This window comes from Camelus bactrianus, chromosome 11, assembly GCF_048773025.1.
Source record: "Camelus bactrianus isolate YW-2024 breed Bactrian camel chromosome 11, ASM4877302v1, whole genome shotgun sequence".
Classification (NCBI taxonomy): domain Eukaryota; kingdom Metazoa; phylum Chordata; class Mammalia; order Artiodactyla; family Camelidae; genus Camelus; species Camelus bactrianus.
Genome location: NC_133549.1, coordinates 68,202,777 through 68,228,503, shown reverse-complemented (window position 1 = coordinate 68,228,503; position 25,727 = coordinate 68,202,777). Strand labels below are relative to the sequence as shown.

The following is a 25,727-nucleotide window of genomic DNA, read 5'->3' as shown; positions in this document are numbered from 1 at the left end:
GAGTGGATTAGTGTCTTTATAAAAGAAACTGCAGAGAGCTCCCTTGTCCCTTCTGCCATGTGAGGACACAGCAAGAAAGATGGCCATTGATGAACCACGGAGTGGCCCTCACCAGACGCCTATTCTGCTGGTGCCTTGATCTTGGACTTCCTAGCCACCAAAACTGTGAGAAATAAGGTTTTGTTGTTTAAGCCACCCTGTCTATGATATTCCACTATAGCAGACCAAACAAACTAAGACATTATTTTTGGAATAGCAAATACCTAACACTGAATTTTAAAACAAAATTAATTGTTGGAATTAAAAACAAAAGCAAGTATGGCAAATGTATCTTTTTTCCTCTCTCTTTTTTTTTAAACCTTGAAAAATACAGCAATTATAATTCCCTAACACATTGAGTCTCAAGTTTGGCTACACATTGGAATCACCCTTTAAAAAATACTGGGATGGGGGTGGAGGGTGGGGATTGGGCACTGAAATCTTTTAAAAAGTACTGTCAGTGATTTTAATATGCAGCTAAGATTGAGGACTACCTGAAGAATAAGACATACCCACTAGAAGGGGGGAAGGGTGAGTATGTTTAGTCTAGAACACTTAAGTATGTTCATTTTATTGTCACTCTGACTTTGATCAGTGGGTCACTTTAACTCATCATTTATCTACCTTCAAAACAGGGATAAATGACCCCACATCCATTCATCCAAGCATCTTCCTTCCTTTTATTCTTTTTCTTTCTTTTTCTCCTTTTCTCCTTCTCATTCGTGTATTCATTCAGTCAGTGATTCATGAAACCAGCATTTAATAGGGTAAGTACTGTGCTATGTACTAAGGATACAGATACTGAATTCACACTTATATTCAAGTAGTAGTTTCATTAATAAGGTAGCACATATAAATTAGTCATCTTAAGATTCTCAAGTAAAGTTCAATTTTTAAAAAAGCAGTTGTAAAAAATATACACCAATCTATCCCCTGCTTGCTTTACTTTGCAGAAGCTCATATTGAAGCTTGAGTTGTATTAGGCAAATATAAACATTCCTGACCTATTGTGCTTCCAATGAGTCATATAATAAGCTATCCATCTGCCACAGTGTAATTTTAAATCTTTCATATATTGAATGAAAGGATACAAATGCCTATAATTCATTAGGTTCTACATAAGACAAGATTTAGAGATACTATCAACTTTAATTAGGAATTATTCTAATTTAAGACTCTTCAGATGTTTTTGAAATACTTTGTGAGGTTTTGTTACTGCTGATATACCAAATCCCACCCAGAGGCCAGCAATGTAGCCTGCTCTTTGGTTCACAGCCAATTCCAAAATCAAATTACTTTGTAGATGAAGGTGGATTCCTGAATACGTAAAGGTAAGCACACACTTTCTTCTGGATTGTTCATGCCATTCCCCCCATTTTTAAGTTGTACACTGCAGCAGAGAAGCTGGTCAAAAACCCACTACCATAGCCAACTCCAAGACTAGGACTGCCAGATCCCTCCTGGGAAGTTGGACATTATACAATTGAAGTAGTTGCTGACACATATTTAAAGCTAAGAACACATTCAGGCTCACTGACCCATAGAAGACCACAATCATTTCTGATGCAGTAGTGCACCCACTTAACACCAAAAGACGAAAGAGAAATATTTTGAATCAAAATCAACATCAGTAGGAAAATAGTGCAGGGTATGAAGAGAGAACAATCTTCCTGCCAAGAACAGATTCAAAGCTAATGTGCTCCAAGAGAGCAAGCCTCATCCATGGCATGAGGTTCCCTGTAACCAGATATTTGATATAGATGCTACCATACAATTATATAATTATTATAAAGCATGACTTTGCTCACAAGAGGAAAAATACAATCAAAGCAGAAAAAGGTGAATCAACATGAAGACAATAAACTAATTCTATATCTCGGGGCAGACAGGTTTACATTTTGAGGTACATAACCATCCAGGATTCTCCATTAATAAATCATTGTGACCTAAGAAATTATAACATAGTTACTAACAATGGTAATAATAACTAACAATTACTGAGCACTTACTTCATGCCAGGCATTGCTAGTGTTTTAGATGTATTATATCATTTAATCCTCATGAAAACCTTATTTATGATTATTCCCATTTTCCAGATGAGAACAATGAAGCTCTGAGAATTTATGTAACTTGCTTAAGGTAACACAGCTTGTAAATATGCAAGCTTTGATTTGAAATCTAGACCTATCTGATTCCAAAACCCATGCTCTTAACCATTACACAACTCACTGTCCTAATTTACAACTAGAGACTGTATAGCTAAGCCATCTGGCTCACAGGGGCTTACAGTACTTTTAAGACTTCTGCACTTTTTGCAGCTACTCTGGGCCTTTTGCAATGTATCTGTCACCAGTAATAGACAAATATCTAATGGTGATACAGTGCTCTGGCAGGTAGTTGGAAATAGGAAGCAAGCTGCTTAGTGTACATTGCACAAAGTTAGAGGTTGCAACAAATTGGGTACCAATGTGAAGCAGAAAGCAAAACCCATCTATATATTGTGGTAACCAATTACTAGAAAGAATATTGCTAAGACTAATTGCTACTCTTTGAAGTAAAAAAAGGAGCTAAAAGTTATAGGTTTAAAAAAACTATTTGTTCTCACTTTGCATTGAAATGTAGTAAATACACACACACACACACACACACACACACACACACACACTACACAATCTCCAGATTGTCTTGGACGTTGTTAGCTTAATGGGGATATTCGGTGTGTTGTGCTAAAGTAGCAGCTTCACAACTGACAAGGGCTTAGTTTCCAGAATATATACACAGCTCATACAAATTAATAACAAAAAAAAATCCAATCCAAAAACGGGCAGAAGACTTAAACAAACATTCCTCCAATGAAGACATACAAATGGCCAATAGGCACATAAAAAAATGCTCAATGTCACTAATTATCAGAGAAATGCAAATCAAAACTACAATGAGGTATCACTTCACACCAGTCAGAATAGCTATCATTAAAAAGTTCACAAATGATAAACGCTGAAGATGGTGTGGAGAAAAGGGAACCCTCCTACACTGTTGGTGGGTGTGTAGTCTGGTGTAGCCGTGATGGAAAACAGTATGGAGATTACTTAAAAAACAAAATAGACTTACCATATGATCCAGCAATCCCACTCCAGGGCATATATCTGGAGAAAACTCTAATTTGAAATGTTGCATGCATCCCAATGTTCATAACAGCACTATTTACAATAGCCAACACATGGAAGCAACCTAAATGTCCACTGACAGATGATTGGATAAGGAAGTTGTGGCATATACATACAATGGAATACTACTCAGCCATAAAAAGAAATAATGCCATTTGCAGCAACATGGATGGACCTGGAGATTGTCACACTAAGTGAAGTAAGCCAGAAAGAGAAAGAAAAATACCTTATGATATCACTTATATGTGGAATCTTTTTAAAAATGGTACAAACGAACTTATTTACAAAACAGAGACAGACTCACAGACATAGAAAACAAACGTATGGTTATCAACAGGGAAAGAGAGGATAGGGATAAATCGGGAGTTCAGGATTTGCAGATACACACTACTATACAAAACACAGATAAACAACAACCTCCTACTGTTTAGAACAGGGAACTATATTCAATATCTTGTAATAGCTTATAATGAAAAAGAATATGAAAAGGAATATATATATACCTATAATTGAATCACTATGCTGTACACCATAAATTAACACAACATTGTAAACCAACTACACTTCAATTAAAAAAATATAAAGTAGCAGCTTCAGCCTTTATTGGGGGAAATTACACTAGCAATGTGATAGGAAAGTGATTGATTTTCAGGGAATTTTTTTAAAAATGAAGTTTCTTTGGCAACACCAACTCTTTTATATTGCACCAAATGTAATGAGCTGACTTCATTAGGAGTTGATCATGAGTTGCTAAGGACAGGTTTTGGCCCACGATATAAATGTCCATATGCTTGAACAGCCTACACACATCCAATGTAGGTTTCTATTCAATCTCTGATTTAAAAATTATTCTTCTATTTTAAAACCCACCACCATAACCTTCAGCTTAACACATTTCCATCATACTTAACCTCCATGTATATATTGGAAGGTTAAAAAACAAATCACTGTATCAGCCAAAGGAGGAAAACAATTTCTGATAATAAGCTTCAGGAGATAAAAATATGCAGATGTGTAACTTGCTTTGGTAAACTCTTGACATGTATATACATGAACATTTCCAATAAATATAGGCAACGTTTGACTAATAGTTACAGGCTGTGTACACTGTGTTGGCCATTGCATCAGAAAATCCAGGGTCACACCCTCAAAGTAAATATTGCTTCTGGGCTCCCCAGTAGCGTAGATGAATCTAAGTGTGGTGATACAGAGATATCTCAGTTTAACAGGGGCCTCTAGCAACTATAAGTGACCTAGTGCAGTGCTTCTTGCACTTTACGGTGCATAAGAACAGCCTGGAGAGCTTGTCAAAGCAGATGACTAGTCCCCACCCCAGAGATTCTGATTCAGTAGGTCTGGGTGTTGTGAGAAATTTTGCATTTCTGATGCACACTTAGGTGAGAGGGAAGCTGCCTATCCCAGGACCATGCACTGAGTAGTACTCATCTAAAAGAATCTGTGAATAAAAAAGTCCACAAATTCTGAATTTTAATCACATTCCTGTTTGAGTGCAAATCTGATGACTGTAGAAGGTGCACTAGGAGAACAGAGAAACTGGCAAAAGGTGTATATTTCTTGCCTGGATAGAAACATGATTCTTAGAATAGTAAAAAGCTGTACATATTCATTTGAGATCCTCCTTGAAACAATTAAGAAAGGGCCTTTTGCTATATGATGATACTGGGATGATGTATAAAATTAATGGGAGTATTTGTTGAGTTGATGAGTTTAGCCATAAATTAGAGAAATAATTCAGCTTGAAGCAAATATCCTGACATCAAGCCCTTCAGGGCTGTATTTTGATGTTTCTGGACCTGTGGTGGCTAGATTCGCAGCATCAGCATCACCTGGGAAGTTATTAGAACTGAAATCCTTGGGCCACACCCCAAATTTACTCAATTAGAAAGTCTGGAAGCCTGTGGTGTAACAAGCCCTCCAGGTGATTCTAATGTGTACTAAAGTCTGAGAATCACTGCCAGACTAGTGGTTCTCAAATTTCGTGTGCATCAGAACCAGAATTACCTGGAGTACTTGTTTAAAATACAAGTTCTTGTTCCTTCCTCACTGTGAGCTTAAATTTTTTATTTTAATTTAATTTTAGTTTAATTTAAATTTAAATTTTGGGAATTCCCACACAGACAACATTTGAAGAAACAGTGCCCTGAACAGAGGCTTTTAAACTTTTTTGACCAGGACCCACATATTACATCAGGATTCAGTAAATATAAACATGTTTATTAACTAAAGCAAGAGTTTCACAAAATAATACTCTTATAATTGCAATGCACTCTGATACTTTCTGTTTTATTTATTTAAAAAATGCTTGTGGCAGAACCACTAAATTGATTTCATGACCCACTAATGGGCTGCAACTGCGGCTGGAAAAACATGCCCTGGATCAGTGGTTTTCAAACTTTACAGTACGTCTGAATCACCTAGAGATCTTGTTATAACACAAATTCTAAACCAGTTAGACTGGGATGGGGCTTGAAATTCTGCATTTCTAACAAGCTTCCAAGTGTTTCTAATGCTGCTAATTCATGTATTACCCTTCTAATGGCAAGCCCTAAGCCATAACAAGGGCAAGAAGGTAACAGCGAACTTGGTGCCTCTCCCTGTCGTGAATCTACCCCTCTTTACGATAGTGAACTTTAGAAGAAACTGCAACTAGACTAGTGGTATTATCCTGCCCAGATGTAGTGGACAGTGAGTTGTCCTTAATATCATTGCCAGTAGCTATGGGGTTCAAACTGTCAACCTACGTGGATGTGTGTAGGCACTGATTCTCAAAAGATATGTAGACTAGTGCATTCATGACAACCCAGCAGGAGGTTGTTGTCTTTTATCATCTACCTGACTTAATGCCAGGATTGGAAAAATAAAAGACTAAGATCATTTAGTTCTAGAACAATGATTTCTGTCTTGTGTCACAGTATTAAAATATCCCTTCATACCTAGGTAAGGAAGTTCAAAGTAGTTCAAAACAAATGGGACATCTCATTTGCTCCCTTTTATTAACTACCATAGGTTTAACTGTTAGACCATTACCATCAAAGAAATATCGTTCTCTCCCCATTTCAATCTAAATATCTTCCATTCTTTTTAAAATTTTATTTTTTTATCAAATTAAGGTAATATATAACATAGATTTAAAGGTTAATAATGCTAAAATGATTATAACAAAAATGGTGAAACACTGCCCCTCCTCTCCAAAACTTTCCCAGCAACTAGCTACCCAGAGGTGGCCACTTTCAACTTTAAAAACAATTTCTACTGGCACTTGCCTTCATCCATGTTTCTAAATAATATATGTATGCTGTTATTTCTTGAGTTTTCTATTTTAGACATTATTTACTGACTTCCTTCTAAAGAAGATGAGGGTTTGAAAATCTTACACCTACACCTACATATTTACTTCTCTTTCTAAATTCAATTATATCATGATGTTTCATGAAGTTGATAATTAGTGTTTACATTATTAGGATTACATAAATACTATGCAGTGCTGAGCCATGAGATATACTATGAAAGCATTTTTATATAATTTCTTAGCTTTTCTGAACTTTATGATTGTCTCCCACTTTCCCCAGTTAGCTCTTTAAAAAACAAACTTAGAATGGTTTTAGATTTACAGAAAAATTGTAAAGTACAGAGGTGTCTCCTAAACTATAATCAGTTTCTCTTATTATTAACATCTTACATTAGTATGGTACATTATTGTTACAATTAGCTAATTGTTATAATTTATGAACCACTATTGATACATTATTAACTATACTTCATAACTTATTCAGATTTTCTTAGTTTTTACCTACTCTCCCTTTTCTGTTCCAGGGTACCACATTATGCTTTGCAGTCATGCTTCCTCAGGTTCCTCTTGGACCTACATCTGACAGTTTTTCAGGCTTCCTCGTTTCTGATGACCTTGACAGTTTTGAGCACTGCTCAAGTATTTTGTAGAATGTCGCTGAATTGGGATTTGTCTGATACTCTTCTCGTGGTTAGATCGAGGTTATATGTTTTTGGGAGAAAAACCAAAATGGTAAAGTGCCATTTTTATCTTTTCAGTGTGCTCACTGTATCTGGTTGTTGTTGTTTTTCCCTCCTGGAGTAATTTCTTCTAGAACCCTGTGCCCTGTTCCAGTTTGGATTTGGTGTTGTCTCTATGGCTGCTGTCATCCTGAGATGCACCTTCACGGTTTTCCTTGGGATTCTCTTCACCTTCCTGCTGTATTAAATGTGTTTCCTGAATCTCTTTTCTTCTTTTTTTGGTTTAGTTTTGCATTTGGGTATCCTCCAGTAGCCTCCTGAGAAAGAGTATATAGGAGATATTTTTTTTTTAGTCCTTGCAGTCTGAAATGTCATTACTGTTACACTTGATGGATAGTTTTGATGATTTTGTTGTGTTGTTTATTTGATCATTTCTTCCACTCCATTTTCTCTGTTCTTTCACAGTTGTATGTGGGACCTCCTGGATTGATTTTTTCATTTTCTTATCTCTTCTCTCCTATTCTTCATCTCTGACTTCTTGTGTTAACTTCTAGGAAGTTCCTGTATATCTTTAATTATATCATGTGTCTAATTTACCAGAGTTATTTATTGTTCTCTAAATGTTTTTTTAAAAGCAAACTGTTCCTATTTCATGAATGAAATCTCTTCTTTTATCTGAGGAAACTAATTTTTAGAAATATTTTTTCTTCAGCTCCCTGTACTCACTCTGTTTACTCCAAGGCCCTTTTCTCTGCATCTATCTCTGGCTCACTTGTTAACAGAGTCTCTTCACTTTCTAGTGATTCTTGAGTGTCCATTCATATTTAAGAGTCAGGGACTGAAAGACCTGATTGCAAGTTTATTGTGTATGAGTGAGGCTTATTGCCTAGTGGGCATTCCTGTAGGGGGAGAGGCTGGTCAGAGGCTGCTGCTTGGGAGCACTGACTGGGTACTAACATTCTAGGAATTAAGCGGGGAGGGTGTAGTCTCAGGATTTGGGAGACTCACTTAATCCTCTTTTTAAGTTTTATGTCTCATTCAGGCCCTCTACTTTGCCTAATATCTCTGTCTCAAGGCCTTTCTAGTTGAGTTCAAGAAGATATTGCTAGTCTGAATATGTTAAAATGTCCTCTAAATACCTAGTGAAACACAGTAATGTAAAGCTATACAATATGTCAAGTTACTATGATGTTTCTAAATCCTTCAAAATTCAAAAAAAGAAAAAAGATATTGCTAGAGTGAAGGGATACTTGCCAGGGGAACAGAGAATCTGTGAGTCTGACACTCTTTGTACATCAGACTGTCAGCCTACTCACCTGTGTTCACTCACTCCTCAGCCTCTGATAAACCTGATACCTCCTATTACTGAACTTTTTCAGCTGTTGCAACATAATCAGCTTGCTTGTTGGCTTCTCCTTTGGCAAAATAGATTTCAGTTTCTCTTTCTCTGTTTAACCAAATTAGTGACTAGTTGTCCATCTGTTTTGCACCATCTCGATTTCCTCCCTTTCCATCTCTATCCATATCCAATAAGTCAGAACCTTTTGATTCTACCTTCTAAACATCAGTGAAATTCACCACCCCTTATGTCTCCATTTCCATTGTCATTGTTTTAGTTCAGGCCCTCATCACTTTTCTCCTACACTGTTGCAATAAAAATCTACATATCCTATGTGTTTTTAATCTTTTTCCATATCCACTACTCCCCAAATTTTCTTTCTAAAACATAAATCTGATTATTTTACTTCTCTATTTAAAGTTATTTTAAGAGTTTCTTGTTACTTACTAGAATAATTCCAAACACTTCACACACAACTCCCCTTCAACATCTGGACCCTGCATTCCTTTTCCAGTCTCCTTCCTTGCCACTATCCCCAATGTGGTACTCCACATTGCAAAGCAAACTATTTGTCATTTTCTGACACACCTTTAAGACTTTCCAAAACTCCTTTCCTCTCCCTAAACACCCTTCCCTTTTCCTCTTTCTGGCAGAGTAATACTCACCCATCCAAGCTCAGCTTAAACAACACCTCCAAGAAGACTTTCCCAATCCCCAAAATGAATTAAGTCATTATCTCCTCTATACTCTCATAGCACTTCTCACAAACCTCTATTATGGTCTTTTTACATTGTGCAGTGATTGTTTATGGGTCTATTTCTCACACAACCTTTCCTACTCATCTGTGTACCCTCCTTTTCCCTACCCACCCTTCACCCCTTGGCCTGTAGCACACCTACAACATGGTAACAAGCAACTTACGTGTATTGAGCCCAGGGCTCTTAATAAATATTTGTTGACTAAATGAAGGCAACACATGAGAGATTTGAGGGAGTCTGAGAGTTCCTACCCTGAGGATTTCCTTAGGTCCTAATTATACATGTTTACACAAAAAATATACTTGTAGGCACATGTGTGGACTTCCTTAATTGTGACTAATGACAAGACAGGCACATAAATTTTGGACAGGCAAGACTATAGCTAATGCAGGCCTGACCATAAGCCATTTTAAAACTGGCTAGAATGTAACTACCAGAAAGTAGGAATTTTAATCTTTGTTTATTGTTATATCTTCAGTGCCCGGTGCATAGTTAGTTAGGGTACCTACAGGAAACAGGTGGCAGGCAAGCTCAAAATGGGATAATTTGAGGAGAGATCATTTATAAAAGTATAGGTGGAGTATAGGGGAACCACAGATGACAGTGAAGTAACACAGAGTTTCTAACAGTGAGAAGCTGTTACCACCACCCTAAGCCTAAAGGGTAGAGTGGGCTACCCTGCCTTGAGAAGAACAATGACTGTCAGCCACGGCCCCCTGCTGCCTGGAATGGTCACCACTATGAAGGTAACCTCAGTCCAAATCATAGCACAAATGCATGTGGAAAAACTCAGGCTCAACGGCTGGAATTAATACATAAGGAGTCTAAATCTAGCACAGATTCCTGCCTGCAGCAGGAATCTCTGAGCCAACGTCAATGTGTGGCACCACCACCCTTCCCTTCCAGGTTGGGGAATTGATTTCATGTCGACCACTTTCTCTGTCAGTTATGGTTCTATTGCCTACTCAGCCAGAAAAGGCCTCTACTACTTCTCAACACAGTGCTCCAGGAAGCAACTACCAGTAAATTGCTGTTACCTGGTATAAAACCTATTTGCCAAACTGGCTTTGGACAAATAAGGATATAAGTAGGATTAGTAGGGTCTTTTCAGTTTGAAGGAGGTTCTTAGCCATCAGCTGGGGACACAGAGGTTGGGTCAGCTCCAGAGAGAAGGGACTGCCAAGTGCTAGAATAAGCATCTCTTTTTCATGAGCCCCAGAGAGCCAGGCTAGGGTTCATGTTAGGATACTGGTCCTAAGGGAAGAAATAATGCAAGTCAACAATCAAAGTGAATATGCTACAGATCAGTCAAAACAATGAGAGTTGAGCTAAAGGCATATGGTAGGTATATAGGATATGTTTGTCAAAGCAAGATTGATTTCAGACTCATTTGCTGGTGGAAGTTATATTTCTAATATACTATTAGGCTTGATGTGGATTGACTCAAATTTGGTGCAACTGAGCTCACAAAGTTAGAAGATCTTAGGTACCTGCAGCTAAGTGGGGCAAGATAGGGAAAGGAGTAATAAATGGCTTTCTTTTCTCCTTTCCCATCCCTTTAGTTTTTTTCCTAAATTAAGCCAAAAGCTTTTGCTGTGAATGCTTAATTAAAACAAGTATATGAGATTATAATAATTACCATTTACTTAGTATCTAGTACTATGTTTTATGCTTTACATATGCCTTCATTAATCTGCATAACAACTCTATAAGGTAGATATAAGTATATTTATTTTACAGATGAGGAAATGGAAGTTTAAAGCAGTAATAAAGCAAATAAGTAGCAGCTTTAGGGTTCTGATCCAAGTTTCTTTGGCTTTAAAGCCTGTATTATTTCTGGTACTTCAGCTGCCTATGCAATCTTGTTGAGACCATGACTTCAATCAACTTCAAGTCTTGGATTCCTCAGGGTCATCACAAATGATGAGAACAAGGAAGTTTAATGTGATGAGGCCATAGGAGAATGGATATTAGTACATTACCAAATATTGGCACAGTTAAGAGTAACCAGAATATTTTATCCATCCTTAATACTTTTCATGTTGATTATTATACTTAACATACTCAAATTACTTTCTAAGAGAAATCATCTCACCCATGGTCCCTGATGCTACTTTTCTGTTTCATACTTTCCCTCCCCAGGTAATGTGGCCTGGCGACAAACACCTGTCCTAAGAGCTGCCAGTCCTTAGGCTAGCCTGTGTCTTCCTATAGAGCCTGGCATGAAAAATCAAAATGAGTCAATTGGCTCAAATTTTCTCATTCAAATACTAGAGTTGGAAAATACAGAGAATGGCCGGTAAGGGTAGAATTGGAGCTGTGGTGGATTATGGCAAACTGAAGCAGAAGCTGTGAGATAAAAGACAGGAAAAAAACCAAAAAAACAAAAAACAAAAAACAACCAGATAAACAAGTATGTAACTCAGGGTCCTAACAAGAAACAGATGGCATGTGCAAGTGACGATAAGTTGAGGAGAGTTTATCTCCAAAGAAACTAATTACAAATGTGTGGGCAGGAGAACCACAGTGATAGTGGAAGTACCCAATCTAGGTATCGAGGGAGCTATTAGCACTCACAGACCTGAAGGAATGAGGGAAAGAAGAGATTGCAAGGGAAGAGTTGTGAAGAGTGAGTCATCCTGAGAGGAGCAGTGATCTGTGGATGAGGGATACAGTCTGCCTAACATGACCTTGCAGGGAGGGAGCCAAGAGAATAACTACACTGACCTTACTCTGTTGCTATAATCTATATAGGCCAGGCTTCCAGGAAAGACAGCACTGTGGAGAAGGGTGAAGGGTGGATCTGGAGGGGCAAACTAAAGATATTTTAGGCACAGCAAGATAAAAGGAGAGAATAAAGCAATGAGTAGAGGGAGGAGAATAGAGTAGAGAAGTAGAGAGAAAAGGTGCTATAAAAGACAGAGCATGCTCTGAAAGGACAGCTAATTCCTAGAGTTGCCTCAGACCCTGATGACTTCTCAGTTTGAAATCCAGTTCCAATTTTAGTCTAAGTGTAGCTTTACAATAGGCTCTCTTCCATTAAAATAGTCTATGGTTAATTCTCCATTTCTTGTAATTCCAAAGCCTAATAAAATAATGGGTAAGGGAAAAGTTTATTCCTCTTAAAAATTTTGCAGACATTGGAGAAACGTAGGCCACTTACTGAGAAAGAATCATAACACCCTCCTCAGCTTTTTGTAAAGTGCCCAGATTTAAACATAAAGGTGTCAGTGTTGTGAAAACCACTTACCATCAAAATTAAGAAATTATTAAACTGACCTAATTAAATGAACTCTCGAATTATGGAAAACATAGGCTGCTCTTTGGAAGAATCACAGATGATTCTGCAGGAAATTAAAACAATACATTTTTCTTTAATTGCCTCCCCCCAGCTTTACTGATTTATTGATATATTAAACTGCTCATATTTAAAGTGTACAACTTGATCAGTTTTGATACATGTATTCATCACCACAGTTCAAACATTTCCATCCACTACAAAATCATCTTTGTCCTCTTTGTAATCCCAGCCTCCCTCTACGCACATCCCTAAGCAACCACAAATCTACTTTGTCACTACAGATTAGTTTGCAGTTTCTAAAATTTTATATAAATGGATCAAACTGTATATATTCTTTTTTGCCTGCTTTTTTTTGCTCTGCATAATCATTCTGAGATTCAACTATGTTGTTGTGCATATCAATAGTTCTTTCTTTTTATTGCTGAATAGTTTTCCTTGTATGGCTATGCCTCAATTTGTCCATTCATGTATTTTTTTTATTGAGGTATAATTGACATACATTATATTAGTTTCAGGTGTACAACATAATAATTTGATATTTGTACATATTGTGAAATTATCACCACAAAAAGTTTAACACCACTATACATGGTTACAGATTTTTTTTCTGGTGATGAGGACTTTCAAGATTTACTGTTAGCAACTTTCAAATATACAATATAGTATTATTAACTATAGTTGCCATGCTGTATATTACAGCCCCATGACTTACTTATTTTATAAGTGGAAGATTGTACCTTTTGACTCCCTTCACCCATTTTGTGCCCTCACTCCCTGCCTCTGGCAATCTCCAATTGTTCTCTGTATCTGTGAGCTTGGTTTTTATTTTTAAGAGTCCACATATAACCAAGATCATATGGTATTTGTCTTTCTCTGCCTGACTTATTTCACTTAGTATAATGCTCTCAAGGTCCATCCATGTTGTTGCAAATGGCATGATTTCACTTTTTTATGGCTGAAAAATACTCCTCTGTGTGTGTGTGTGTGTACGTATATGTATATATCCATCTCACATTTTTTTTATCCATTCATCCATCAATGGACACTTAGGTTGCTTCCATATCTTGGCTATTGTAAATAATGCTGCAATGAACATGGGGGTGCATTTATCTTTTCAAATTAGTGTTTTTGCTTTCTTTGGATAAATACCCAGAAGTGGAATTGCTGGATCGAATGGTAGTTCTATTTTTAATCTTCTGAGGAAACTCCATACTGTTTTCCATAGTAGCTTCACCAATTTACATTACCACCAACAGTGCCCAAGGCTTCCCTTTTCTCCATATGACCATCAGCACTTGTTATTTGTCCTTTTGAAAACAACCATTCTAACAAGTATGAGGTGATATCTTATTGTGATTTTGTTTGCATTTCTCTAATGATCAGCGATATTGAACATCTTTTCATGTGCCTTTTGGCCATTTATCTGACCTTCTTTGGAAAACTATCTATTCAGATCTTCTACCCATTTATTAATTGGATTTTTTTTTTTTTGCTTTTGAGTTGTATGAGTTCTTTATATATTTTGAATATTAACCCCTTGTCAGATAAACAATTTTCAAATATCTTCTCCCATTCAGTAGGTTGCCTTTTCATTTTGTTGATGATTTTCTTTGTTAAACAAAAGACTTTTTTTTTAATTGAAGTATAGACAATTTACAATGTTGTTAGTCTCTGGTGTACAGCATAATGATTGTTTTACATACACATATATTTTTTCATATTCTTTTTCATTATAGGTTACTATAAGATATTGAATATAGTTCCCTGTGCTATACAGTAGGACCTTCACGAATATGCACAAGGGCATTACTAATCTTCTCTGTATTGTTTCAATTTTAGTGTATGTACTGCCAAAGTGAGCACTGTAGAAGCTTTTTAGTTTGAGGTAGTCTCTTGTTTATTTTTACTTTTGCTACATTTGCTTTTGGTGTCAAGTCCATTAAAATCATTACCAAAACTGATGTCAAGGGCCTTTTCACCTGTTTTCTTCTAGGATTTTTATGGTTTTAGGTCTTAACATTTAAGTCTCTGATCCATTTTGAATTAGTTTTTATGAAGTAAGCTAGTGGTCCAATTTTATTCTTTTGTGTTATAGCCAATGAGTTTTCCCAACATTATTTATTGAAGAGATAGTCTTTCTCCATTGTATATTCTTGGCTCCTTTGTCATAAATTAATTGGCCATATATGTTTGGGTTTATTTCTGGGCTCTCTATTCTGTTCCATTGATCTTTGTGTCTGCTTTATGCCAGTATCATCTGTTTTGACTAGTATATCTTTGTAATACAGTTTAAAATCAGGGAGCGTGATGCCTCCAGATTTGTTCTTCTTTCTCAAGATTGCTTTGGTTATTCAGGGTCTTTTGTGATTGTCCATTCAAGCAGTGATGAATATTTGTGTTGTTTCCATTGGATATTACACAACTGTCAATTTAAAGGCAGGAATAGGAATAATATTTTTCTGGAAGACCCAGAGATGTTAGAAGCAAGTGTTTCAGTAAATGGAAATTCAAAGTACTAGATCGGGAGTCAGAAGATCTTGGTCAGTTATTTATTGGCTGTGGGTCTTGGGACCAACAAATTTAAACTTGCTGAGCTTTGATTCCTTCATTTGTAAAAGAAGATCAATAATACCTGCCTTGAGGGGTTTTGTGAGGATTAAATAAAATAATTAATACATTTAATCTTTCTTTAAAATATTAACTTTGATCCCTATAAAAGTAGGGAAAGAACATTGAGAAGTTAGGGAACAACCCATTTTATTTTTCTAGGCCTCTTTGAGGACCCCTGTATTGCAAACCAAAAGATGCTATCAAATATGGCTCTGAGCAAAATGATAAAATATATTGGTTAATGACTCCTTCATCCTCTACCTCCTCTTCCCTCTTCCTTTCTCCTGCTCTTCCCTTCTCCCTCCTTCTGTTTGTTATTGTTGCTGGGTGACTCTTCTTGAGGTCAAGATCGATTTCTTTTCCTCTGGTTTCATATTACTCAATATGTTATTCTTATATTAAGTTACCCATGAATATTTACTGAAGTAATAATAAGTACTTCTATAGTGTCTTATAGATGACAATGTATTTTCAGATACATGATTTCATTCTGATTCTCAAGACTCCTCTGGGAAGTTAGATGGTAGATAATATCATCCTCACCATCTGATGAGGAAACTAAGGCTTGGAGAGGTTAAAAAACTTGCTGAGAGAATAACCTAGCTCTGCTTCAAATGCCAGTTTAGAGTGCCTTTCCCCTTGGCACACTGCCTACCAATATTCTTGACAGGATTCAGGTGGGTACTTTAGCCTCTACTTAAAACCAATACGTAAAATCTTTGCAAGAGAAAAAAACCAAACTTTATTTTTAGAAAACTGACAGTTGGTGGCATTTTGATGTTTTCACTGCTTTTACAGGGAAACAAAGGAGATCTGAAATGTTCAGGATATAGTATTAGGACTGTAAACATTTTGCAAAATTTGAGGTGGATATAATTATTATTCTCCTTCATCCTAAATACAATTCTGAGCAAAGTAAGAATTTGTTCTATAAAGTACTCCATGCCAGTTAAAAGTATTTTTTTTTCTAGAATATTGTTTCTGATTTAAACAGTATATAAACATTGCCACAGGATCATTTCCCACTTTGTCTTTTCTCTTTTTATCTAATCTTACTTAAAACAGTTTTTTGACCTATTGCAAAGGTATAATAATTGATAGCACATATACATCTACTTTGCATTTTTATCTGTGTAAAAAAGTTCAGGGTTTTCATTTTCTTTTGGGTTAATCTTCCCCTAACTCTCCTGCAAGAGCATTTTTTTTTCCTGTAGATAAAAGAACAAGAAGTGGTTGGGGATTCTTCTTAGATAATCACTTCTATTTCTATTGCTCCTTCTTAAATTAGATGTTATCTCATAGGATCTAAATTGGTGCTTTTTATGGTTATCACATGACAAAGAGCTTGCAAATGCACCCTGATATGGGATAAGCTGTACTATGTACTATTCATAATTAAAGTTGTTGATATTATTACTGTAAGTCCTTGTTTTGAAAAATATAATTAGAACTATTTATTTATAAAGAAGAATTTAACCTAGGCTGGATTACAATAATTCTAGATCCTTCTCTAATAAAAGTGAATTGTTAAAGACATATTTTAAAAAGTCATAAAGACTTAGGTAAATATTTTTAAATTCATTTTCATATAAATGAAATTTCATATTTTATAGTCTGAATTTATAATAAGGCTTGTAAAATATTAAGTTTTCTCAAAATCTAGAAATTCTATAAACCTATTGCTAATTTTTTATTAGTTTGATACTAAATGCTTCAATAACTGAAGAATGCTAATAGTTTTCAACTCCACAGAATTATTGGCTATATTTTAAATGCACAGATAATGCACCTGTCTTGTTCTAGAAATTGATAGCAATCCTACAATACTTTAGCCTGATGAAATTTAAAATTTATCAAACTAAAATTGAAAGATTAAGAAAGAAAGACCCAAGTATACAATTTAAAGTTATAAAGGCAACTACTAGGGAAAAAAAACTGAAAGGAGAGAAGATAAGGAAAAGTGAGAAGTAATTTAAGAGTGGTAAATTTTGTATCTTTCCTAATTAGCAATCAGTAGATATTGCTGAAAGTTGATAAATCAAGAAATGGAAATGTCTTTATTTTTATTTTATACCTTACAACATGGCTTAACTTTTTATGGTCATGTGCATATATCACTTTCATAATTAAAAAATTAAAACACAGCAAAGTACTGTTTTTTTTTTTAATGTGACTTAGCTACAGTAAGTATTTTGAGCTTCAATTTCCCAGCCCTAAACTAATTCAGGAGACAGGAAGCAGTTTCCCAAGGGATGGCTGTACTTTAATTGCTACTCAGAATAAAGCCTTATCTAGGTTGTGGACTTGTGTTCATTACTCCTCATTGAGAAACTAAAGTAAGTGGGCTGTTCCTACCTAGGGCATAATGATGGTAAGCAGAGGTAAAGAAAAAGATGATTTGCTAGCCCCTGGTCAAGAATTAATAGTCCCTTAGAATAGAAATATTGAATGTGCTCATGGAGAAATAGGACAAACAATAATTGGAGTCACAATCTGAATATAGTTAGTATTTCTGACTAAATGCTTTAGCTTAGAAAGAAATTAAATTTTGAAGAGGCTGGAACCTTGGCACAGTAGTTTGCATTTAGTAATTTTCTATTGAATTAAGAGAGGAATGTATAATGAACTATAACAATACTAATACTGGGCCCATCCCTATGAATCCAAAGTCATTTGAACTGAGAAGCCATCCTGGAAAAAAAAAGGATGGTGCAGGGAGCCACACCACTTGTTGGATTGGGAGGAGAACCCTTTAACATGTAAGGTGCCTGGAGCGTCTAATGTTTATTATTTCTCTTATTTTTATGAAAATTCCTTCTGATATATTCTGACTAGCACTGTGGCTGCCCAGTAAATATATGTCTCAAGGGTCTAAACGGAAGCTTAAACCTAGTGAAGTATGACACACCCATAAAGCACTCCATGACTATCTATGACCCATGAATCATTACTGTAACATCTTGTTGGTGTGTGTTCTGTTATGTATTTATACTATGTGCACTCTTGAAAACATGTCATTAAAATTTCAGTACAATTAATTACTTGTAAAGGAGGTTAAAGCATTCTTATTTTAGAGTAAACAGCTGTATGGAAGGAATTTAAGATGCTTACTATGCTAAAAAATACGGTAGTTGAGTCCATCATGATTACACAACTCTTATATTTATGAACTAAGAGATTCAGTTGAGGTGAGGATGCCCTGTTGCTTAACTGCTTTTGTCTGGGTTCCCCTATAAGCACACCCAACAAGAAGATTCAAATACAAGTAGTTTATTTTGGAGGGTAGGGGAATGAGGAAGTAAATCAGGTTGGGGGAATGGGGAAGTAAATCAAATGAGGGCAGTCAATAAAGGGTAAATTATTATCTAGGCAGCTACTGAGGAAATATGAAAGGGGCACCAGAAAATAAGACTAAATTTCCTGTCAGATTTCAAATGGAGCTCTGACTTTATTTTTAAAAACTAATGTATTCTATCTTGTGCATCCAAGCTTGCTGAGTGAGATTCACACCCGTTTAGCTCACCATCTGTAGTTGATACTGATTTACTGATTACTATTATTTAGCTTAGAAAGAAATTAGGTTTTGAAAGGCTGGAACCCTACTAGCTCAGTATTTTGCACCCAGTGAGCATTTAGTATTTTCTGTTGAATTGAGAGAGGAATGCATAATGATATATAATGATAGATACTAATACTGGGCCCATCCCCATTAATACAAAGTCATTTGAATTGAGAAGCCAACCTGGAAAAAAAAATTGGGGCAGCGGACCCCATTCCAGGAGAATTATTCTAGATAATTTGTAATTTTGGATCACATTTCAGGGTCATCTGGATAAGTATGTCAATCAGATTTATAGCAAAATATTTGACTATGTATTATTTCATTTTTTTACTTCAAGCATCTCATTATTTTGTTACGTTGTGAAATATATCAAACATACAAAAATAGTATTCACATGCAAATTTTACTTTATTTGCTTCATTTAAAAAAATAAGCAAAAAGCACTAGATAAGTTAAAGCCCTGCCATTTCATCTCTTTCTCTTCCTCTTTTTTCTCATGATAATGACTATCTTCAAGGTGGTATGTATTCTTTCCATGTTTGTTTTTATATTTCTGCCTTATGTGTATCCATGAACAACACAGTACTTTTTGTGTGTTTAAAACTTTAAATAACTGGCATAATATTTTATATTACCTTTTGAAATTTACTTTTTTTGACACATCATATTTTAGAGATTTATCTTTGTTGTTATATTTACACTGTATAGATTGCTATTATATACATAAATCACTTTGATTGCATTCTTCTAGTGGATATCAGTTTTTTCCAATTTTTGCTATTATAAAAAATGCTGCAATACACATGTGCTCAGTTTTTATAGGATATCTGCATAGAAATTGCTTCTCTCTTCAGGTGGTTTATAAGAACTTTTGCAAGGTACAAGTTTTTACTTTTAGGTCTTAATTGGGATTTATTTTTGTGTATACTGTGAGGTAGGGACCTAACTTTATCCTTTTCCATATGGAAAAAATATTAAAATTTTTCCTCTTTTCACATTAAACTGAAATATTTCAGATATGTATCTCTCAGATAAAAACTTAAGAAAACAATCACAATGTTATTATCACACCTAAAAAATTAACAATAATTCCCTAACATTATTTAATCTCTCATCCATTTTGAAATTTCCCCAGGTACCTTTTCACAGTTGATTTCTTTGAATCAGAATTCAAATAAAGGCAACACATTGTATTTGGTTGACACATCTCTTAAGTCTTTAGTCTATTACACCTCCTCCTCTCCCAATTTTTTTGCCATTTATTTATTTAAGAAACAGGGTCTTTTGTAAAAATTCCACATTCTAGATTGATTGCATTCTTGTGGTATTGTTTAACATAGTCATCTATGTTGTGGGGTTAAGTGGGCTGTTGCACTGGTGGTAAAAGAATTTACCAAAGACAAAGGATGAAAATAGAAAAGGAGTTTATCAGGTGCTCTGCCATAGACAACAGCAGGCCACACAGATGAGAGATGCCTGTGTGAGCACCGAGGGTCTGTTACTGAGGTCTTTTATTAGGGAGGGTTACATAAGGTCCCAAGGGGTCACAAGGCACCTAATCGGCTTATGCACAAGTCTCTGATTGGTTGTAGGTGAGGTAAGAAGTTTAGGGTCTGTGAAGGGGCAGTGGGACTTATGACTCTGATAAGGTAGAGATGTGGGCTGAAACAAACCAACCAGAGCTGTTGTGAAATTAGGCATCACCTAGGGCTATTAATCTGTTAGGGCAAACATGCCTAGTAAAGAATGTACTTTATCTTTTGAAGGATCGCAGGCAGACATCTGAGAGCCCAGGAATGGGGGTTGCTGAACTTCGAAGGATGCCAGTTGGCCCCACAATCTATCCAACACATTTCCTGTAAGCTAGTAATTTGACCTAAATGCCTGACTAGATTCCAGTTCAGTCCTTTTGGCAAGGACACTTCGTAGGTGGTTCTATGTACTTCCTATTTCATTACAGCAGGAGAAACATAATATCTGATTGTCCAATTTTTTGAATCAATATGCTTTAATTTTTTAGAACAGTTTTAGATTTACAGAAAAACTGAGCATATAGTAGAGTTTCTGGATTTACCCTACCTTCACTCCTGCAGTTTCCCCATTACTTACATCTTGCATTAATATGATATATTGCTGCAATTAATGAACTAATATTGATACCTTATTATAAACTAAAGTTCATCGTTTATTCATGTAACTGAGCGGGACCCTGTGGGGCCCTCCCAGGTACAAAAGCCCTTCTGTGTCCCCATTTCTTGTTTATAGAAAAAGGTTTTACTTTCTTAAACTTTCCCTGAGTTCCAAAGAGTAGACTCAAGTAGTTACTAATTAGAGGAGTTATGGAATGCAGAAACAAAGGAAGAGCAGTTAAGCAACATAGCTTGAACAGTAGTTCAGTGATAAAACAAAGTCCTAGTTCCTCTTCATGGGATATACATAACAATCTAACTCATATCTTTGAATTGTTCTGCAGAAACTATGACCCTGGCCCAAGTGGAAGATGGTGACTACATGCTGACCACAAATAAGTAGACCCCAGACTGGTTGGTACCAGAAATTTGATGATTAAGATTCCCAAAACTTCACCCTGTTACCTCACCACCAACCAATCAGAAGAAAGTCCATAAGCAGCAACCCTCACCTCAAATGCTGCCTTTAAAAACTCTTCCCTGAAAGCCATCAGGGAGTTTGGGTCTTTTGAGCATTAGCTGCCTGTCTTCCTTGCTTTACACCCTGCATATAAAGAAAGTTATACTTTCTTTCACCACAGCCTAGTGTCAACAGATTGGCCTTGCTGTGCGGTGGGCAAGTACATTCAAGTTTTGGTAACATTCAGATTTCCTTAGGTTTTAGTAATTGTCTTTTTTCTATTCCGGGATCCCAACCAGGATAGCAAGGCTGTCTCACTTTTAATCATGTTAATTTTGACCAGTAGGTTCAAGTATTTTCAGGTAGATGGATCCACAGTAAAGTTCTCCATTCAATCTTCCTCTTAATGGTTTTAGTATCTGTTGGTAATCATTGCCTAGGTCCATTATTTCATTAGGAGTTGCAAAATTGTGGGTTTTTAAAATTCTGTGATTTCATCTGTAATTGTTAGCTAGAATTCTCCTATAAAGAACTTCCCTTTTCAGCTATTTGGTTACTGTACAATTTACCTTGCATAGATTTTAATGGTTATAAATGTTAATGATTCTAATATACCTATGTGATATGTGTGAGAAATTCCAGTTACTTTTAACTTTTAAATTATTTGCACAAAAGTACAAAGAAAATATTTTATACTGCTAGTCAAAAGCTGTGGCTTTTATCTTCCTCTAAATAATTTCTGCCACTTATGCAGACTGCTCTAAAACATGTTGAAAGGCTAATCATTAAGTTGCTTTAAAAGAAACAATTATAGTGTATTTGTTTGAGCCAAAAATTTCCAGGCACTTAACTGGTATTAATAATTAGTCCTCAAAGATTTTTTTTTTAAATTTAGTTATAATAAATACTATTCCTAATTAATTTGCATGACGTAGTGACAAATACCATAATAGTTTATAGCTGAAGGAACTGAGACCTAGAGAATTAAAGAAAGTGGTCTGAGGGAATTCACTAATTTAAATACACAGAATAATAAAGAGAATTAATAATAAAAATATAAAAGGGTATAACCCGTCTACAAAGGTATGACATGTCATTTGTTTCCCTTCTACCCAATACAATCTACTTGTGTAGAGCAAATTTAACTTTCTAATAGTAAAATATATTACATAATATTAGAACAGTAGAAAAAGAGTAAGTACATAGTAATCAGTCAATAAGTGTTTCTAATAAAATACAGTTGCCTCTTGGGATCTAATTAACAAAATAGTCCCCATATTCACTATTTACTTTATTTTGCTCACAAACATCAATACCACAATTATCTACAAATTAAGGTGGCGTGATCCAAATTTTTAAACAGATCCCATGTAAGATGGGTTCCTTGATTAGTTCTTGAAAGAACTTTTCACATTTGTCCACCTTATGAACGTATTACCAGAAAGTATGTTTCTAAAACTGGGATATATACTCAACTGAATATGCTAGGCTTAGCTAATTTGTGCTGATGAACTGTGGAGGTAATAGCTGAGGATCAGAGAAACTTAGAATGGATACTGAAAGAGTGAAATGATGTATCCTAGTTGTGGTCTGAGACTAACTGCAGTTATGGGAGACCATTGCTTGTCTCACTAATCTTCCTCTTCTAAGTTTCCTCTTAAGAAAAGAAGCCCACAGGAACCATAGCAAATCTACTTCCCGAACATACATGAAGAAATGGATTTGTGCAGAACAAGAGGTGGACTGTGGTAGTCATGGAGGTGCCCAACTCAGATTTCCCTTTAAGAGATTCTGCTGCAGGGAGCATAGCTGATTGACAGCTAACACACTTTTGGGTCTAAAGCTTTTGGGTCAGGCCATGCTTCCCCTAGGCTATTCACAGTCAATGACTGAGCACAGCAGGTGTAAGAACCAGTCCATTCCTATACAGAGCAGGATTCCTTTAACTGGCAACTTCAGCTCAGGGATTTCCCACTGGCCTGGGTGAGATTTTCTCAGAACTGTTCTGGGTCTGAGGCTCTTCCCACACAATCCACACAATCCTTCCTTCCCTCTCTCCTGTCACAAGTGTTAGACCTGCATCAGTCTCCCTATATACTCCTTCCCCTTTCCCCTTTGTCTTTCATCAAATTTCATCTTGGTGTCTGCTTCTCCATGGATTCAAATTGACATACTTTACGTAAGAGTTTAGCCCTCTGGGTTTACACACAACTGTTTATAGCAAGCACAAACAATTTCTTGGAAAAGTATATAGATCAATAGATGGCTTAAGATTAGAATTACTTTAACTTTAAAATAATAGTAATGAAAATTTTCATGTAAATAGTTGAATGGTTCTAAGCTCTTAATTAGTGATCAGAACATCTCTTGGGTTTTTGGTCTTAGAAGGTGCACCTATCCACTATGTAAGTACTATTCTCTAGTTTTGAGAAGGTGTGATTATGTATAACAGAAATTTCCTTCCAAAACTCTTCATAAATGTTATAGTAAAAGCAATTCAGAATTCAAATTCTACTTTTTCACTTGTTCTTAGCTTTTAAGAGTGGCTGTGAGATATTAAGTAAATCATATCAGCAGAAGTAGAATCAGGAAGTAAAAGGAGGAAGAGGTCAATCATAGTTCATGGTTTATTAATATTTTTTCTCCTACCAGCAGTAATACTATAGCTTTAGTTTGCTTTTTTTTTTATAGTGCAAAGCAGACATAAATGGAAATAAGAAACCCTAGGCATCCTCAAAGCCAACTGATACTGGGCCTAATTTACCTACCTTGCATCTTGAATACTGTTCTGCACCATGCTGGGAAAGCTGTGGATCCCTTGAATGTTTTCTTTCGATTTCCTACCAGAAAAAATAAAGTCAAAGTTACGTGGCTTTGGATAAAATCATATGATACCCATCAAGAACAATGAAAGGAAGTTTGATTTGGGGAAAGAAGGAGCAGTATCATACTTTCTTGACTTACTTTTAACCCCTGACCTCAGAAAATATCCAGCCCTTAACAAAAAAAAACTTTATCTATACTACATTGTTGACAATCAATATCAAACATCAAAATGGTATTGAAATGTTGAAATATCAAAAATGATACTTTTGTATCATCACAGAACTGCTCCCTTTTCTCTGGAGTGACTGTGAATTGTGACTCCAGGTTGATAAAGAAATAAACGTGACAAAAAATGTAAATATTAGAGTTTGTTATTTTAAATGTTTTAAGGGATAAAAATTAGGGACTCTCCAGATAATGCTGCTTGGGGTGTACATGCAGTGTTTTATTTTCTATTATCTAGTGAATGTATTTAAGTGCAAATACTTGCAAAGGACATTTGTTCCTTCAATTAATATTTACCAATTTACCACAATGGGCTAGGTATTGTTCTAGGTTTTAGGATATCTGGAGATCCTTAAAAGGGAAGATGACTCCCTATTTGGCCCTAGAGACACACTTAGCTCAGCTATTCTTAGTGATGGCCTACTAAGTTTGTCTCTTGATGGGGATTTTATGTATTATTAAATCCTGGATTATGTAGTTTCTTTCAGTTCTCTTTCTGTAGTATTGTGCAATTTATGTCTGATAAATAGCAATCTAGATACCAATCTGCTGTTTTTTGAAGAGATGCCACATCTGAAGAAATTCTAGGGAGAACAGAGAAAACAACGAGGAAGAAATTATCAAAGAAATAAATCAAGAAGATTTAACAGAGCTAAAGCACACAGTACTCTGATAAAAAACTTACTGAGTGGCCAGCAGATTAAATAAGAAAAAAGCCCACAGAATGGCACATATGCTCTGGGGAAAAAAGTGAAGATGCTAAGAACTTTCAGAGAAAAACATAACAGATCAAGAATTAAAATTTTATCTTACTTCTTGAGACCAATACTGGAAGCTAGGAGACAGTGGTATAATGTCTCAAAAATCTTCAAGGAAAATTATTTCTAATCTAGAGTTCTACACCTAGTCATGCTATCAGTTAAGCAAGCATACAGCCAGACTAAAGACAATTTCAGACATATAAAATCTCAAAAACTTTGTTACCACCACAAAGAATAAACTTAAAAAAAAAAAAAGGAAATGCTCATTGAAAAAGAGGGAGAAAAGCAAGAAAGAAGACAAAGGATCCAGGTACTAGGCAATCCATCTTAGGAGAGAGATGGAGGGAATTCTCAAATTGATAATGAAGGCAAGTTCATGGATAACAGCTGTACAGGAGACCAACAAAACAAAAGACAGAGATGGGGGTTCCAAGAGGCACAAAAATTGGAAATGACAGCCTTTCTAATGAGTTTGAACATATTAATAAAAATATTCATTCACAACAATATTTATTGAGTGACTACCTTGAGCCACAAATATTACTCTCATAGAGCTTTAA

General features: G+C 35.7%; 1 protein-coding gene and 1 pseudogene across 1 annotated transcript in view; both read right to left on the bottom strand.

Annotated features, from left to right (window-relative positions):
* Positions 1-24,189, bottom strand: part of MCU (mitochondrial calcium uniporter) — a 199,149-nt gene extending 174,960 nt beyond the window's left edge. The window contains exon 1 of the mRNA XM_045522785.2: positions 24,124-24,189. The gene's annotated coding sequence lies outside the window, so the exon portion shown is untranslated. The remainder of the gene's footprint in view (positions 1-24,123) is intronic.
* Positions 14,364-14,457, bottom strand: LOC123619197 (U6 spliceosomal RNA; annotated as a pseudogene).
* Positions 24,190-25,727: the final 1,538 nt, after the last annotated feature.